The 19,654-nt window shown below is 36.9% G+C and overlaps 1 long non-coding RNA gene and 1 pseudogene across 1 annotated transcript; both read right to left on the bottom strand.

Annotated features, from left to right (window-relative positions):
- Positions 1 to 12,237: 12,237 nt before the first annotated feature.
- LOC113274267 lies at positions 12,238 to 13,180 on the bottom strand. Its single transcript, XR_003322915.1, has 3 exons — positions 13,112 to 13,180; positions 12,807 to 12,899; positions 12,238 to 12,313 (listed from the first exon to the last, which is right to left on the bottom strand). It is a non-coding gene; the product is annotated as an uncharacterized LOC113274267 (long non-coding RNA).
- A 1,823-nt stretch (positions 13,181 to 15,003) lies between these two features.
- On the bottom strand, positions 15,004 to 17,590 carry LOC113273141 (annotated as a pseudogene).
- Between the last annotated feature and the right edge of the window lie 2,064 nt (positions 17,591 to 19,654).

Raw genomic sequence — 19,654 nt, 5'->3', positions numbered from 1 at the left:
GAGATTTCTAAATCCAGAAAGCTAGGAGGTCCAGGAGTTAAAAGTCTAAGACTAATTAGCAAACCACTGAAGGCTAAGTGGGTTTGGAGACATATGCTAAGGAGAAGATGGCATTATGGAGGAGGATTATTCAACAGAAATTCAACAACAACAGTGAACGTCTAATGTCAAGTGATGATGCAAAACCTCGAAGTAGGGGGCTATGGAAAAAAATCTTGAAAATCTACTTCTTTTCTGAATGATGTATTGTCTTTTCAGTTGAGAAGTGGGAAATCAATTAGATTCTGGATGGATAAATGGTCTTCAAATGGTCCATTGAAAGATAAGTTTCCAGCAATTTTTAAAGTTGTTAGTCAGAAGAATGCTATTACTTCAGATATGGTGGTTAATGGGAGATTGCAGTGCTATTATATAAGAAGATTGTATGCAGAGGAGCAATAGGAGTGGGATAGAATGTGCAATTAAATAGGTCTTGTACCTTCTCTTTTTTTTCCAGAAGAAGCAGATGAAGTATCTTTTGAAGGAGATTTTTCTGTTCAAGAGCGCTATAATATGCAACTGGAGGATAGGCCTGTGTGTGGCTTTGAGAAATTTTTATGGAGGAGTAACATTCCTTCCAAAGTCATCTTCATTTTATGGGCCAACTTCCATAATTCTCTACCAATATTGACAATATTGATCCATAGGGGGGTGAATGTTCATAGCAAGCTATGCTTATTCTGTCTACAAGAGGAGGAAGTTGCAAATCACATCTTTTTACATTGTATTTATGCTACAGAGGTATGCGCATTCTTTGTTAAGGATTTTAAGGTATCTTGGACTTTTCGAGCAACTGTAATGAAGCATTTTGAATCTTGGAAGCTGGATAATCTTCAAGGGAGGTATAAGAAGCTTTGGTGTCTGGTTAACTATGTAGTTCTTTGGCACTTATGGAAAGAGAGAATCTATAGAGTTTTGGGGGGGAGGCATAAGTTATCTAGTGAGACAATCATGCTCATTCAAAATACTATGATTTTTGGTGTTTTTAAACTGATAGTTTTAAAGATTATAGTGTTAATCAAATTTTGTTTCACTAGGACACTGTTATACACATGTGATGTATGTGTGTGACTTTGTTTTTGTTTTGTTTTTTCTCTTTAATTTAACCTTCTTTTTAAAATAAAAAAATGGTAAAATTACTTACCTCAAAGGAAAGACTTGATGATGATGATGAATCCTCATTGTTTATTTTTGAAGAAAAAAAAAGCGATGAATTGTGAAAAATGAATATTCTTGATTCTATATTTAAACCAAAAAGGAAGAAGAAGAAAGAAGGTGATGTCTCAACTATAATTTCTTTTGGAAAAACAAGACCATTTGATTGACTGATTATGCATGTACTTTGAAGATTGAAGACTATAACATTTTCTTTTTGGTATTCTGATCTTTGTGATACTTATTGCATACTTGATTAACTTGGATCCTACAAGTTGTTTATCTTGATAGACATCAAGCTTGTTTCATAGATCGACAATCTATCTAGTCATTTCTCCTTGAGAACTACTTTGATAGTTTGTAAACTAAAATTGATTATTTCGGTAGTCTCTGTCTTAGTTGATCTGCGATTGGCAGAGGAGTTTATATTGATTAAATGGAAGAAAATTTGTACTCAACTTATCTCTAATTTATTTTATGAGATTGATAGAGAGGTTACTTACACATGTTAGTCCTTTACTATTTCATATTACGATCCAAAGTAGTCGAGTTGCTGAAGTCTTAACAACATGTGAAGCAACTTGAGATAATGGATTCTATTTTGGGATTCACGTGCATAAGCCAGATTGATTGTAGGCGCATGCATAATGAATTAACTAAGTAACTAGGAGTATCTTATTTGATCTCAAGTATACGAAGCTTCGGTATTCAATTTGTATAGTGGCTTAATCTTGAGAGTATTCAAACTGGACTAGGTCCCGTGGTTTTTCTGCCGTACAGTTTTTCTCGTTAAATTTTTTTTATGGTTGTATGATTTACTTTGCTCCTGCATTATATTGCTTTATCTTTATAATTAAAGTAAATACACTTGTACGTTAATCAAACACTTGATACGATCTTATAGATTGGTTCGGTATCGAACTTATGTCTTATACTAAGTATACTTCTTGGCGGAATAATATTTTGACATCTTTTGTCTTTATATAATTATACAAGGTGTATCTGCAGTAGGTTGATATCGAAAAGATTGTGATATACTTGGTACCCTCATCATATCACTAAGAATGGCATAAATGGGAGAGAGTTCAATTTTAAACTTGTGCTTAAACGCTATATCTTTGTGGGGTGTGCGGATATGGAATTTTAAGTAAGGACATTAGCTTTGAAAAACCTCTCCCAGGTGAAGCTACTAAGTTGTGAAACTTAGTGGAATCATCGAAAAAGGTTGGTATGAGTCTTTAGTCTTGATAATCTCTTAAGGCGTAGTTCATACGATGCATATTCGAAACCTTCGTCAATTTATAACAAAAAGGGGAAGAATATTAAGTAGATACCTACTAAGACATGTGGCTTTACTGAGCATTGTTTAAGGGGGAGTGAATTATATGGACGAAGGTAAACTTCAAATATAGCAAAAAGAGACAAGTTATTGCGTTAAAATTTTGGTATAATGGACTTTGAAGCATGTAATAATATTATGCATTGGAATAACAACCATTGAGTAAGTTGATTATTCATTTTAAATACTCTAACTTTAGTTTTCGCATAAGTTGTTATTAAGCTATGGTTCTTCAACAACAAGGTGTTGAACGGACATATGCATAGCCATAAAATATTTTGCAGAACAACGAGTTCAAGAGTATTTGAAGATTCAACATATAAAGGATAATAAAATGTCCCTTCTACTGGCTGAGTTTTAACCCAATAACCAAGGCTAAATCCTCATCCCGTCACTCGAAAGTAGAAATAAAATAATAAAAATATACATTCAGTTCATAAATCAAACAACAATAGATACAACGCCAATGAAAAGAATGAAAAATGAAGAAAATTCTTATAATATCTTAATGCTGGACACCACATATATGAAGTAAAGAAATAACATTTGTATATATATGAGCTACTAAAAGTTTTAAATAAAAAGAACAACTCGTATAGTAATTATGATGTAAATTGATTTAGTCCAGTAATTGAACTTAAGCAAATGTTTCACATAAAGAAAACTTGTCAAAATTTGAATCTCAAGTGGCATAAGAAGTAAAGTGGCAATGGAAATATGTACATAGTCGAAACAGTTTAAGCACATACAAATGCAATTGAAAAGATTAAATGATATTTTCATAAACCAACAAGTTATATAGATGAGTAGAAACAAAGTACATTAATAAATTATCCAAGAACAAATTAAAACATACACTCAAATTTTAGAGGAAAATATTCAGTCGATAACATATGTGTACACATGTAGTTATTGAGGATTAAATCGACATTCATTCGACTTTTTTTTTGAAGCATGAGAAACAAAAAACAGAACTAAATATCAATTACACGCGGGTATCGTGTACCCATGTACCCATTCAACTCTACTGATAATATAGAAATGAAAAAGATGTTCAACAAGCAAGATATATAGAGAAAAAAAACATGGATTGAAAGAAACAACAGACTATCCAGATATCCCCGTGATATACACATTATAAATACAAACAAAATACCAACTTTTTCTCAAACCCTTTGTACCATAAGATCTTCCTAAGCTAACTGCCTCAATCTCGTACTCTGTGGGAAAGAAAAAAACCAAAACAAAACGGGATGAACCACAACCCAGTAGAGGTTCAGAAATAATATGTCACAGGTAAAGAAATGAAAATGTAAATAAAACTAAATAAGTTGAACATATCTAAATTAATAAACATGTAAATCTTGACAATTCCACATTCCTTCATAACATTTAGAAAAAAATATTTTTTAACCGATAGTGAAGAAATTCACATAAGGTACTTGTGAGGACCAATCACTAATGTTAGGATATCCATATATCAGCCACCGTCTCAGATGATCTTGCACGGATGTCTATGGTTATCGGAAGCCCCTCTGGGACTAACAAACTCGATGTCTATGGTTATCAGAAGCCTCTTTGGGCCTAACAAACTCACCTGTAGCCTTCTAAAAACCTTTAAAACATGCTCAATGAATCTCTTATGACAAATCAAAGTAAACTCCAAAGTGAAAGTGTAACTCTGAATTTAGATCTCATTAGCGCAAGCTATGAGAAACATTGCCATACATTCCAAAAATCCAAAATTTATACATTTGGCTAATGAGTAATGGAACACAAAATTCAGAACAATAATTCATTTTGTGTCTGACCCATAAGAAATAGTAAACCAACAATGGAATATATGAGCGTTTGTGAGTCTAAAAAATTATACTTGCTAGAACATTATTTATACTTTATATAGATAGATGCATGGTTTATCACTTTATTGTATAGATGTGTCTCTTGAATATATCCTTTGACTGTTAGCTTTTAACACTTAGGTTGTTGTTTTCATATTAAGCTTGGTGACGAGACACGTATTAAGGATAGTGATTCTACATTGACGGTGGAATTTGCCATGGCCACGTGTCCGCTGACGTGGTTAAATTACGTGGCTAATTGTTTCTTGCATGTTGCAGAGAGCTGTAGGTTTTACACCTCCAACATCTAAGTTGTTGATGATATCAGGATACCCAAAAAAAAAAGTGATTCAATATTCATCTTATACAACATCATCTTCTTCAAATTCAAAAATCATTATTCACAAAATCAAGCAATACTATTCAAGATAGTTTCCATGATACTCATACCAAAGTTTTTTAAACAAGAAAATCTGAAAGATGAATTGAAGTGTATATTGTTTTTCATTTATCTCGATCAATTCAACATGGAACATATAGGATTTTCAAATGGGAAAAAATCCCATCTCTTGTAGATCAAAATTAAGATCTTGTAAAACTTATAAAAACTACGGTTTATTGTTTTCTAAATCCCATTTATGTTTAAGTTTACGAATCAAAGTAGAAACAAACTTAATTCACAATCTTAACAATTGAATTTTGATTAAATTCTTAAGGTTTTATGATTTGAGAATGGGAAATGATTTCGATTGCATAGAACAACCAGAACCCATCATTTCAACAATATTAGATGCCCTTTCTTGAGTGATTTTTTTACAAAAACATCACCTAAGTTCACCATAGCTCACCACTTTCTTCGTTTACTTCTTATACTACAACTTCTCAGTATAAATTCATTTTAATTTAATGTACAACTGATCTTAGTTGCTTGGTTCACCATTTTCTATCTGCAACCTTCAAGATAAAGAGATAGAAAAGAGAAATACGAAAGAGAGAACAAGGATAAACAATAAAAAATAATTCAAAGTTACAGTAGAAAGTCACGTGAGTAGTTATCACGACCTAAAATTTTATTTGTAAATTATCTTAAGCCAATGACCCAGAACAGTGGTTCAATTCTCAATAATTCACTTCAATGCTCAGCCTTACACCTTTGGATATAAGTGCAACACCAACTCTACTTGGTAATTGGCAACGAAAGATTTCTTTCATTTGCTTTTTCTCTAACTTTTCATACCACCATAAGTTATCCATGTCCCCAAAAGCATAAGAGATTTGGTCATGCTAACACTTTCAAAATCAGTAAACACAATAACACAAGATACGAGGCAACAATTCCTCTATTGCTTCAAGGGAAAATAACCAAAATCATGCCCATTTTCGACTTATAAAATAACATACTACAATGCCTTGGACTCACTTTGTTTTCCTGCCTAACTGTATTCTAACTTTTTCCCCTCTACTAGTTATAATGACTTTGCACCATTCATATAGTAGAAACAATTGACAAAACCCGTGCATAACTGATTCACATTCCTCGGAGAGACATCTTTCCAAAAAACAGTTTCCATAATCGTCTAGAGCTGACGCATAACTGACCATCTCCTTTTCCTTTGTCTGAGCCACACCATGTACTTAATGGCAACTGCAAGATGAAACTTAGCTTATATAAAGACAACTCTCTTTATTGATGTTTAGAAAACTTCTCAAAACTAAACACAAGCTCTAATCTTGCTCATATGATCAACCACAACTTTGGTGATCATATATATATAGAACTATGAATTCCTTTTCCTAGTCCTATTACCTTATTACATGTATTTCCTTTTCTTAGAACTAGATGACTTCTAATTCCCTTAGGATTACATCAATTTCCTAATCTTTTCCTAACCAGCTTGTTAGTGACTTCTATGTTGAAGTTAATCCAACATTCTCCCCCTTAAGCTTCAACTGTGCTTGTGAGAAATCTTGTACTCCTATTAATTTCCTAATTTCTTCAAACTTGATCCGAGCTAATGCCTTTGTCAATATATCTGCCTTCTGCTCAGTTCCAGGTATGTGTTCTACGTTAATGACCTCCTTCTCGATGCATTCTCGTATGAAATGATACCTTTTGTGAATGTGTTTCGTCTTCCCATGAAACACTGGATTTTTAGTGAGTGCAATTGCAGACTTATTATCAATCTTGATGAGAACTTTTTCAGGTTCTCTTCCTTTGATTTCACCCAATAATTCTTGAAGCCATATTGATTGTTTAGCTGCTTCTGTTGCATCCATAAACTCAGCTTCATAGGATGAGAGAGCTACTGTATCTTGCTTCTGTGAGCACCATGTGATAGGTGCATCTCCTAGGTAGAAGATATGACCTTTCGTACTCCTTCCATCGTCTTGGTCAATATTATGACTGCTGTCACTATACCCAACAATTCCTTTTGATCCTCCTCGACCATACTTCAATCCACAGCTGATTGTTCCTCTTAGATATCTCAATACTTTATTACATCACCATGAGACTTGCGTGGACTCTGCATATAACAGCTTGCTACTCCCACAGAGAAAGCCAAATCTGGTATTGTGTGTAATAAGTATCTTAGGCATCCAACATTTCTTCTATAACTCGTTGAATCAATCTCTTCTTCTTCTTGTGCCTTTGAAACTTTAAGTCCAAACTCCATTTTTATCTTAGTTGGATTACAAGTTTCAAGTCCTGCTTCTTTCAGAATTCTCCTTGCATAAGCTTCTTGTTTAATCTGAATCCCATCTACTCCTTGATGGACTTCTATGCCAAGGTAATAAGTGAGTTTTCCGAGGTCTGACATCTCAAACTTTGATGACATTTCTCTCTTGAACTCATTGATCACCTTAAGGGAGTTGCCAGTCAAAAATAGATCATCTACATAGACTGCAATCACAAGAAGCGTTCCCTTTTATTATCTTCTGTATACTGATGTTTCTTTAGAGCACTTAACAAATCTGATTTCTCTTAAGATTTGATCTAACTTTGTATTCCAGGATCGAGGAGCTTGTCTTAGACCATATAGAGATTTTGATAACTTATAAACCTTATGCTCTTGTCCTTTTACTTCAAAACCTTCTGGTTGTTCAACATACACATCTTCTCGCAATTCACCATGTAAGAATGATGTCTTAACGTCTAAGTGGTGAATTTCCCATGAGTTTGATGTTGCTTCTGCTATTAAGAGACGAATTGTCTCTAGTCTAGCAACTGGTGCGAAAACTTCATCAAAGTCTATGCCTGATTCTTGAACGTATCCCTTAACTACAAGTCTTGCCTTATATTTGTTGACAGTACCATCAGCATTCCGTTTTATTTTGAAGATCCACTTAAGACCAATCACTTTTACTCCACCTGGCTTATCAACTAGAAACCAAGTCTTGTTTCTGTTGATTAAGATAATTTCTTCTCTACATACTTGTGTCCATTTAGTCGAGACCTTTGCTTCCTGAAAATTCCTTGGTTTATCATTAACAGAAAGTAGCATAATCCCACATTCTTCTGCAGCTTGAAGAACATAATCCTCCAGATACTGTGGCTTTTGTATCGGTCTTGTTGATTTTCGCAGTGGAAAGGGTTGAGTTATTTCATCGATCTCCTCTTCTTCTTCTTCTTCTTCTTCTTCTTCTTCTTCTTCTACTTCTTCGTTATTCTCAGTGTTTTCATTATTCTCTTCTTCTTCTTGATTAACATCATTGTTTCCATTGGTATTAATGATTATGGGTCCTTCTCCTTCATCAATTACTTGACCCCATCTCATGTGAAATATTCCTGGATCCCTACTTGGTCCATCATTAGTTTATTTCCAGTTCCAGTTTTCTTTTTCATTGAATACCACATCTCGACTCACTATCACTCTTTTCGTTGTTGGATTGAATAATCTGTAAGCTTTGGATCCAGGCTCAATTCCTAGATTCGCAAGAGTCTGAGATCGATCATCAAGTTTCTTAAGAGTTGCATAATCAACTTTTGTGTATGCTTTGCAACCAAACACTCTTAAATGATCTATGTTTGGCTTTCTCTTTCGCAAACTTTCATATGGAGTCATGTCTTTCAGAGCTTTCGTAGGTATCCTGTTTATTAGGTATGTGGAGTGTCGTACAACTTCTCCCCATAGATAATTAGGTACCTGCATAGCCTTTAAAGAACTTCTTTTCATCTCCATTAGATTCCTGTTTCTCCTCTCCACCGCTCCGTTTTGTTGTGGTAGCCCTCGAACCATCTTGTTCCGAGACATAGTTTTTAAGGTTCTGAAACTTATGTGTCCTAACCTTGCGTGCGACTTCCATGTCTGATCTTCCAGTCTCATATTCAGACACAATGGACTTTCAATCATGAGACTTATCTTGTAGAGTCTATTATGTGAGCGTGAGACTCTAACTAAAAGTCTTCCACTTGGGTCATGAACTGTTAGATAATCTTGTCGCATTCTAACATCACATCCAACTTCTGTAGCTTGTCCTAAACTTAGAATGTTGCTTTGTAAGTTTGGGATGAAGTAGATGTTTGTGACAAGCTTATGTTCTCCGGTCTTGCTCTGAAATAGAATTGATCCTTTCCTTTCAATTTCTACAGAAGATCCATCCTCAAACTTCACTTGTCCTTTGATTTTCTCATTGAGTTCAGAAAAGTAGTGTCTCTTACCAGTCATGTGCTTGCTGGCTCCATTATCTAAATACCAGATTCCTTCTTCTCCATCCTTTGATTCGTAGTTCTTTGGTATTAATTTCCCTTCGTTTAAGAATACAACTTCGTGCATGAAAAGAGTTGTATATGCTTCCCTTGTTTCATTCTTGTTTGCTTCTTCCATCTTTTGTATTCTTTCAGGGCATACAGAGGAGAAGTGTCCTGGTTTATCACATCTGTAACAAATAATGTTTGATCTATCCTTCTTTTCTTTTCCTTGGTTTTGATCATTCTGACTTGTTGTTCTATCTTGTGAGTTAAACCTTCCTCCCCTTCCTCGGCCTCTGTTTCCTCTACCACCTCTTCCACGACCTCTTCCTATTGTCGCAGAGTTTTGTTGGTAAGAGTTTGTGTACAAGAGTTTTCCTTGAGTTTCTCCATTGTTTTCTTCATCAAGGATTCTCTCTTCATATGCTTTCAATCTTCCAATTATATCTTCATAGCTAGTCTTCTTTAAATCTAAGACTTGTTCGAGAGAAGCTATGATATGAATATACTTGGATCTTGGTAAACTATTGAGAAACTTCTTTACCAGTTTATCTTCATCAATGGATTGTCCAAGTGACGCAACTTTTGAGGCTATCTCTGATAGCTTTCCTGCAAAGCTATCAATAGTATCAGTGTCTTTCATCTTCATTCTTTCAAATTCATACATTAAGGTTTGCAGACGGGCTTCTTTAACTCGATCAACTCCGAGATTACGTGCCTTTATTGCATCCCAAATTTTCTTTGAAGTTTCCTGTTCACCAACTTGTAGAACAAGACATTCTGGTATTGCTTGAAAGAGTAATCCAATGGCAACATTGTTTTTGTCTGGGTCCAATGTACCAGGATCATTTGTTTCCCAAACTTTGTATATTTTCATCAGTACCTTCATTCTCATGGCCCATACTGTGTAGTTTGTGGCGTTGAGGATTGGAACTTGTATTGATGGTGGCGTGAACTGTTTTGCACCCACAATGGTGGTTTCGTTTTCCATGGCTCAGAAACAAGCTCTGATACCAATTAATGGAAACTGCAAGATGAAACTTAGCTTATATAAAGACAACTCTCTTTATTGATGTTTAGAAAATCTCTCAAAACTAAACACAAGCTCCACTCTTGCTCATATGATCAACCACAACTTTGGTGATCATATATATATAGAACTATGAATTTCTTTTCCTAGTCCTATTACCTTATTACAAGTCTTTCCTTTTCTTAGAACTAGATGACTTCTAATTCCCTTAGGATTACATCAATTTCCTAATCTTGTCCTAACCATCTTGTTAGTGACTTCTATGTTGAAGTTAATCCAACAGCACTTAGGTAGTTATGAACGCATACTTGCTTTATAACCGCTTCCAACTTGTCCCAATACTCCGGCCATCGTGTAGAACTAGTAATCAACTAATAATCGTCATACTTGAGCCAATGTTGCACTATCATTGTGCATCACTACATTATGGCCATGACCTGTGCTTGCTTAGATGGTTTACAACAAACTCATGAAAAAATGCTTTTCAACTAATGCCAGTGATGCGTCATGCACCATATGCTCTATGTCTCATAAGTTTTACTTAGTCGATCGAGTAATGGACAATAGTAATGCATGTGCTTGCATCACTAACTTTCTTACATTTTCCAAGATTTGGTCGGACCTTGGATCAATACGCAGGCCAATTCCATGTTCTAGCATCATCCTTGAGCTGGCTAACTCAATTCCTCGAATATCCATAAATGCAACATCGTATATCGTATTTGTCATTTGGCCTTGTCTTGCCTTTACCAATGAAGCTCATTCTGTCGGCCAATGTGCTTCATTGCTGGGCTAATGTTAGGTACGGTAATAGTATTCCATATTAGCATGAAACGTGGGTATGGGATTTTTCACGGGACTTTCTTCGGTGGGTGAGAGTTATTGTATTAAGGATACCTTTGTGTGAAAAAGTGTGATAATATGGCAATTAGATGGATAATAATGGTGATGATGTGGTTCAACCACAAATTAAAATGATGGTGTGATGCTATGTAGAGACTTTGGGATCTCTTATTACATATATATATATATATATATATATATATATATATATATATATATGAGGATAAAGATTACACTACTTTTTATATAAAAAGTAAATAAGTAAAGATGCTAAACCACCATTAATCTTTCTACACCCATTAATGTAGGGACAATCCTACAAATACTAAAGAAATATTCGGATTTTTTTTCCGAGAGGAGATCGGACAACAGCCTGCCCAGCCCTTTTATTATCGGGATAAGTAGGGCTGCACACGGTTCGGTTCGGTGCGGTTATAGGTAAAACCGTTCAACTAACCGTGTTCGGTGCGGTTATCACAATTGAAACCGTAGCCGAATTGTTCAGTATTCGGTTCGGTTTTTAACCGCACCGATACTGTTCGGTTACGGTTCGGTTCGGTTCGGTTTTCACCTATACCCTGCACCTGTATATAAATATATTCTGAAATTCTTAATAAACTGATACTACATGCCATACTTAAATCTTGATAGTATAACCATAGTCTACAGATAACCAAAGTTGAAGTTCACAAACAAGTTAGCCAAAGTCTTAAGTCTAAAAGATAACCAAAGTCTGATGAACGAAAGTTAAAAGAAAACGATGTTGCCAATAACATAAAAAGACTGCAGTCATCCATTTGATCTTCATTTCTCAAGTTAACCAAAGCTAAAAGACTGCAGTCCATCCATCTCTCAAGCCAATCTCCTTAATCTTCATCCTTCCCCAAAATTTCTGCAACAAGAAAAACAAGAAGAAATAAGATAAGAGAAACTAACAGATAAGAAGAAAAACAACAAGAATGCAAAGAAGAATACAAACACTTGGCTGAATATGAATTATGATTGCTGCTGTTGTTGTTACAGCAGGTGAGAAACTAACAGATAAAAGAAGATACACTCATTCAAATTTCAAGTCAAAAGAGAAGGGATTCCATTACCATCTTCAATGTTGGAATTGTCATCAGGTACGTAGTCACATAGGAAATCAAGAGAGATAGGTTTCTGCAACCAGCTTTGCGTACAGAGAAGTGCTTCAACTGTCCTGGCAGATAACGAGCTTCTCCATGGAGTAAGAATGCGTTTCTTGTTTTGTAGCATCAACTTGAGGTGTTATTGACAATGTCACATCAGTAGACCCAGCTGCAGGGGATGGAGAGGGAGATGCACTTGCCATCTTGCAGCTTGATAATGAAACTGAACTTGATCCAATCATTACCCTGCCAAACAACCAAAGGTAAACAAGTTAGTTCTTACTTCTTAATACAAGCATTCATATTTCTTAAAACAATCAAGTTAGTTCTGAACTTGATAATGAAACTAAACTTCATTTGACACTGCCGTGTTACTCAGTTTAAATTAGAAATACATTTCAGAGTGCTAGCTCAGAGTGACCCTGAGTTTCAGAGTGCTAGCTAGCTAGCACTTGCAATTTCAGTTTAAATTACACTGCCACTGCACATCAATTTCAGAGTGCTCAACCATATCAACATTCGACACCCATTAAAAATTTAAACCCCTTTTTCGAAATAATTTACATCATTCAACATTAAACCATATCAGCACTCAACCATATTAAATCACAGATCCTAAATCACTTCATTTTACATCAACTGACCTTTTTCAAAACATTTTCACAATAAAAAACCCTAAGTTCAAAACATCAATCAAACAGAACAAGTCAAAATGAAGATTGAACTAGTTAGTAGTTACCTGTAATCAGACTCCTTCCTTCCCTTAACTCAAACTGAATGATAATAGCTTTCAGACTCCTTCTTGAGTTCCTCCCCTCAACTCAACCAAAACCTAAAATAAAAAACCCATGACTGTAATCAGAAAAATAAGATTTGACAAAAGAAATTGATTGATAAACACAAAACAACAAGCAAACCATTTCGAAGAAAGAAACTCTAAGTCCTAACAGAAGAATAATTAAAAAAAAAAACCCTAGAAATTGAAAAACAAACAAATCAATCGAAACGAGAATGAGAAATAGAACAGGGGATCTATTTACTTACTAGATAGAGCCAAGGAGGTGGTGGTGCTCTTGATGGAGGTGGTTTAAAAGATCAAAGTGGTGGTTCTACTGGTGGTGGAGGCGAATGGGGTTTCAGACTGAAGAGCGAGAGCCGAGAAGAAGAGAAACGAGATGAAAACTTCTGAAAAAATTAGGGTTCCGAAATATATATGGTGTAGGCTTTAATCTAGACGGCTAGGATTAATCAAGATAAAAACTAATCGACGGTCCCTATTAATCGGTTTTTCGGTGCGGTTATCTTGCGGTTATGGGTAAAACCGTACACCGAACCGTAGATCTAACGGTTATTAAAATGAAAACCGTCACCGACCGTTGGATTATCGGTTCGGTGCGGTTACGGTTCGGTTATGCGGTTATCGGTGCGGTTACGGTTATCGGTTCGGTTTCTGTTCAGCACTAGGGATAAGTGCTGAGCATAGTTGGTCCCTGCTTTCTCTTTGTCAGGAGAAATATCGACAGATTTCTTTGAGATACCAAGCATTATTTTTATGCAAAATCTATATAGTCAATCTTGGCTGAGATTCTCGGCTTCCATCCATGGCCAAGACGAGTTTCTCAATCTCGCTGAGACGAGATTTGACACAAAAACTCGTTGTACAGTCGAGATGCGGTCGAGATTCCGCAAAGGCAAGTTTTAACATTGGAAATTTAGTGATACAAAATCAAATCCAACCCTTACAAACTCGGTCTTTTCTTACCTTTCTTAAAAATTGGTGTTGTTTCTTTATATTTATACACGTTTAACGATATACATTACAGATATAAATATTGAAAATAAAGATTCCGGGGTTTAACCGAGAAACTCTCCGAAATAAAGTTGTTCCAGTGTCCCAGTCTCGACTAAGACGACTCTGATATCCAAAATATATTACATTGTGCAAAATATCAGGTACAAATTGGAAAAAGAGTGGCATCTGGTGTGGAAGGATTTATTCCCCAGCAACGAACTTTATTTCCTCCAACTTCACCAGATTGTAAGAAAGCACAAGAAATAAGTGCAATTCCTATTTGTTCATTTTGATCCCACTATGAACTCAACAAAAGAGAAAATGGTTGGGCAAACGAACAAATTTAATGGTTTGCCAACAGCGGTTCTTGAGCAGCCGCGCGTCTCTTCTTACACCGCGAGGGTCATCAGCAGCTGCCAGCTGCCTAACTTAAAATGAATCCACTGGCGGCTTAGCATAAGCCGCGCGTCCCTTCTCTGGCCGCCAACGACTACATCTCATTTTCATCATCCGACGACTCTTATTCTTCCCCCTATAAATTCAGCTCATTTCGAACTTAAAATTCACACCTTTGACGCCTCTACCTCTAAATTTCTCAATTTCATAAAATCTCAATATTCATTTTCCTTTCATTTCAAGTACAATACTCATACCATCTCAAGTAAAAATTCCAAAAAATCTCCTTCTACAGTAACCATGGGAACCCCTCGCAATAATCACAACAACAAACGCAACAAAAATCCGGTGGATGGTGCCAAGTTTATGATGGATGATGATAAATAGAAGTTGAGAGAAATTAAGAAAAGATTGATTGGATGGATGATTGTTGGCGGTTTCAAAAAATCCGCCAACGGTTTTAGCAAGACTGCCGGAGGCTTATTAACACCGCACAGATCTTGTTAAACTGCGACGTCTCATCTGCGTCCGCCTATCCAGGTGGCTTAACAAATTATTTTTTTAGGTGATTCCCATAGGAACTGCCCATGTGAGCATGGAGCAACAGGCAAGGCTTATAGAATATCTTACCGACACTACATGTTAACAAATTGAGAAAAACATTCTGCATAATTCTTATTAAAAAAAATAAAATGGGTTCAATTAAAGTCTTGGACATAACTTGCAACTGTTATGAAGATAAACCATCTTAGATACCCTTCTCAAGCATAGCTCTAACCCGCATTGGAAGACCATGAAGTATAATGAACCCAGCAGCATCAGCCTGGTTATAAATCTGTCCACTTCAAATGATGAGATATCTTGTCTGTACAAGCTGTATGGACTTGTCCTACCTGTTACAGTAACTGATCCTTTATATAGTTTTAGAGTCACAGATCCTGTCGTGGTCTCTGTAATTTTCTTCATGAACTCATCCATTGATTCACGAAGTGGGTCAAACCATCTTCCTGCATAAACTAGCTCTGCATATTTCAAGGCAAGTTGGTCTTTCACTTGAATGGTCTCACGGTCAAGTGTTAAAGACTCTAGCTCACGAACAGCAGAAAAGAGGATGGTGCCACCAGGTGTTTCATACACACCACGGCTTTTCATTCCCACGAGTCGGTTCTCGACCATGTCGATTCGGCCTATTCCATGTCTCCCACCAATTTCGTTGAGCTGTGAGAGGAGCGTTGCTGGCGAGAGCGCCTTCCCATTTACAGAGATGGGGATTCCAGAAACTATTCCAATTTCAACATATCTACAATGGATAAAGTTCATCGAAAATCAAGCATATAACTGAAATAACCTGGAAATAAGACAAAACAATAGCTAGATAACATACTCGGGTTCGTTTGGTGCATCTTCAGGGTCAACAGACATCATGTACATATCCTTCGGTGGTTCATTAGCTGGGTCTTCCAGAATATCTCCCTAATGTCACAAATCAGCCAGAGAAAAGAAAATATTAGGTCCTTTCTTTCGAGGCGGTACCAAAAGTGGGAGAATCTCGTGTCCTTACAAACTGAAAAATGTCAGAAATCAAACTGAACATATAAACCCCTACACTCAAAGCATTGGAAAAGAGTATCTCATGTCCTTGCAAACTGAGAAACAGTAGAGACATTATACCACCTAAAAACAGAAGTTTACCTCATGACTAAGGTGCCATAAGTTCCGGTCCCTGCTGTAGATAGATTTCTTTGTGACTGGGACTGGTACATTGTGTTTCTTTGCATATTCAATAGCATCTTCACGACCTGTAATTTCCCACTCTCTCCATGGAGCCACAACATTGAGCTCAGGATTTAAAGCAAAAAAGGTGAGTTCAAACCGGACCTGCAGGACAACATTCCCGCATAAGAAGCAGATGACGAAGATAAAGAGATGAAATGGTGTACCCTAATATGTGTATATTTTAAGACATACCTGATCGTTTCCCTTCCCTGTACACCCGTGTGAAACAGCATCAGCTCCGACTTCTTTAGCAACATCAACCATGGCCTATTACAATTGTCAAAGGTCCCTTCAGTTGTTAAAGATATAATAAATAAAATAACATTGAGGATAAAATGGGGGCACAGGAAATAATGTTTGAACAAGATAGCAAGTCAAAAATCAAGTTACAGAACCACAATATTGCTTAAAATAATTAAAACCAGTACAAATGTGAAAATTTAAAGGCGTTAGCAGTACAAACTGAAAAATATTCAGTTCCAATACATACGGCTCAATGACGAGGTGAATAAGGAGCCCAAATAGAGGCCATGTACAGTAAACCACATCTCATGCGAAGAACCCTACTGCGGCATTTAGAGACGGACCTTGGCAATAACAGGTCGGGCCATTGACGTTCCCAGCAAATACTTTCTTTCATAGATGGCACCAGCTCTCAAGCAAGGAAAAATGTAATCTCTGACAAACTCTTCCTGCAAATCCTTAACAACTAATTGACAAGCTCCACTTGCTTTGGCTTTTGCTTCCAGACCATCCAACTCCATAACACCCTACAATAATTTGGATCGAGATGTTAGTAGCCGGATAACAAACACACACAGAAGGTCGCTTTAATAACAGCTTTGTGTATTGTAGCACCACCAGTTACAACAAAGAATAACATACTTGACCAACATCTGCAGTGAAGCAAACAACTTCGCAACCATAATTTTCCCTGCCATGGATAAGTAATGGAAAGATGAGAACTAGGATCAATATACTAAATGCAAGCAAATCGATTACTTCATTAGATGAATAATAAGCAAAATCACTCAAACATATACCTTAACCATGGGACAATTACCGAGGTATCCAAGCCACCACTATAAGCTAAAACAACTTTATTTAGCTTTCCTAGCAAACCACCTTTTGGAGATACGGAAGCCTCAGTTCCACCAGCCACGACTGCTTTGATAACTGCATATATATCAAACAACTGACGTTTCTAAACACACCGATCAGCTACATTTACAGCAAACATTACAAAACAATCCAATAGAAAATACCTTTGTTTCTAGAAGCTTGGGTGGGGTTTACATTGTTATAAACGAGCGCATTCCCATTGAATCCATTTGATCTTGACCCTATCTTCCTCCAGCAAGATAGTTTACCCAGGTGTGGTTCTGTAATTAGTACATGAAAATATTTAATCTTTTGATATCAATTTACAAATGGGGTGTCAATTCGATCTTAGAAAAAATCATAGTCAGAATTCCAAGATAAATAAGAAAACGGTTTTTCATGAATATATTAAAGAAAGAAAACATGGTTTCCTTCTATACCTGGTTTCCTGGCACCATTACAGACAAAACTGTTGAGAAAAATACTAATAAAGTAACTGAGAAGAAGATACTTAGCACAAAATAATGTTGCTGATGTTGCTGCACAGAGAATGTAGAGGCACGTAGACTACGCTGTCCTAAAGGCAATATCGCCTGCCACTCCTCTGAGATGCTACAGCAGTTGGCGAGTCACCTCCAGGATACAACTACAGTTAGTACCCCTCAATGAAGCATACAATGAGGGTACCCTTAGAGCTTGGCAGAACTTAAAACAGTAGAAGAGATGTTTATAGAAAAACTGAGGGAGAGTAGAAGAGATATTTCTCTGTGGTATGTCTTATGAGATTACAACTACTCTCTTATATAGTGTTTGTGTAGTTACAAACAAGAAAGAAAACCCATGCGTATGACAGGAAAAACTGGTTATGTTGGGTTAAAGATAGTGCAAGAAAAGTTGTTTTGACAGGCATGGAGCAGTGTGTTGCTGCTGCCACCAATACGTACATACAAGAGAGCCAGGACAAAACACGTACAGACAAAGAAGCCAAGACAAGCACGTTCAGACAAAGAAGTCAGGAGAAAACTCGTGCAGACAAAGAAGCCAAGACAAGCACGTTCAGACAAAGAAGTCAGGAGAAAACTCGTGCAGACAAAGAAGCCAAGACAAGCACGTTCAGACAAAGAAAAGATTCTTCTACTTGTGTGGAAAACACGTACCAAAAATTTCAGCAAAAAGATAGGATCTAATGAACCCACACCCAACCCGAACCCGACCCGAGCCCGAGCCCGACCCGACCCGACCGACCGACCGACCGGACGGACGGCGGCGGCGTGCGTGCTTCTGTGCGAAGCACCGCGCGTACGGGAAAGGCAACCTTGCCCTAGTCTAAGCCTCCCCCCCAAGCACAAAAGTCTAATGACCCAAGGGCCATGCCCTTATAGCCAACTCTATGGTATTTATGTCTAAAACTCTTTAGATTTTAGTCAATGTGGGACTATTGTTTTATTATTCAAAAGAAAAAACAACTAATGGGCAATAGGTCTAGGGATCAAAACATAGTCCATGGAAAAATTGGTAATTTTAAAGCGTTTTTTCTAACAATCCCCCACATGAATGATAAAACATATCGACGAAATACGAGAAAACATAATACATCAATATTAGGCTAAGGTGTCCCAGAGATTGAACCTTAACATAGTGAGAGGTTACCGGAACTGCTTGTTGTTTCGGTGAACACAATGTCTTGAACCGTCAACAGTGAGTGCAATTCAGAAATAACAACCACACTTTGATGTCTCAAAGAAAAAGAAAGCTGCCAAGCTCTTGCCGTTGTGCCCGTTTTGGCCGTGGGCTAAATCCCGGACTTAATGAATGTCTCTAGAGAAAAAGCTCAAATTCTCATAGGAAGCGGCCCCACTTCCAACATCCACATAGGTGAGTCCATTAAGAGTGTCCTGCCACACTCCGCTGTAAGCAAAGCCATGGAACTCATTAAGATCCTGACAGATCATCCTAAAACATGCAGGCAGCACTATCATACGGTTACACCATAGGGAGGGACAAAGATAGTGCTTTCTCTCAACATCACCAAAAATTAGTTATCTCATTGAACCTTGATCTTGGAGCTCCATTCACAAGGTTGAGTGTCCTTCATGGCGATTTATTCTATGAGCTTGAGTCCCATCCCCTTCGATGTGGATCTAACTACCTCTCTAGATAACCCTTTCGTCAAAGGATCTGCAATATTCTCTTTAGATCTTACAAAGTCTATAGAGATGATGCCAGTAGAGAGTAGTTGTTTCACTGTCTTGTGTCTTCTTCGAAGATGTATAGACTTTCCGTTGTATACACTATTCTTTGCGCATCCAATAGCAGCTTGACTGTCACAGTGGATTGCGATCGAAGACACAGGCTTGGGCCAGAGTGGAATTCCACCCAGGAAACCTCGTATCCATTCAGCTTCCTCTCCAGTTTTCTCCAAGGCTATAAACTCAGACTCCATGGTGGATCGAGCTATACATGTCTGTTTGGTAGACTTCCATGACACAGACGCACCACCAAGTGTGAAGATGTACCCGCTA

The sequence above is a fragment of the Papaver somniferum genome, chromosome 4, assembly GCF_003573695.1.
Source record: "Papaver somniferum cultivar HN1 chromosome 4, ASM357369v1, whole genome shotgun sequence".
NCBI classification, from domain to species: Eukaryota; Viridiplantae; Streptophyta; class Magnoliopsida; order Ranunculales; family Papaveraceae; genus Papaver; species Papaver somniferum.
This window is presented reverse-complemented; position numbering and strand designations above follow the sequence as displayed.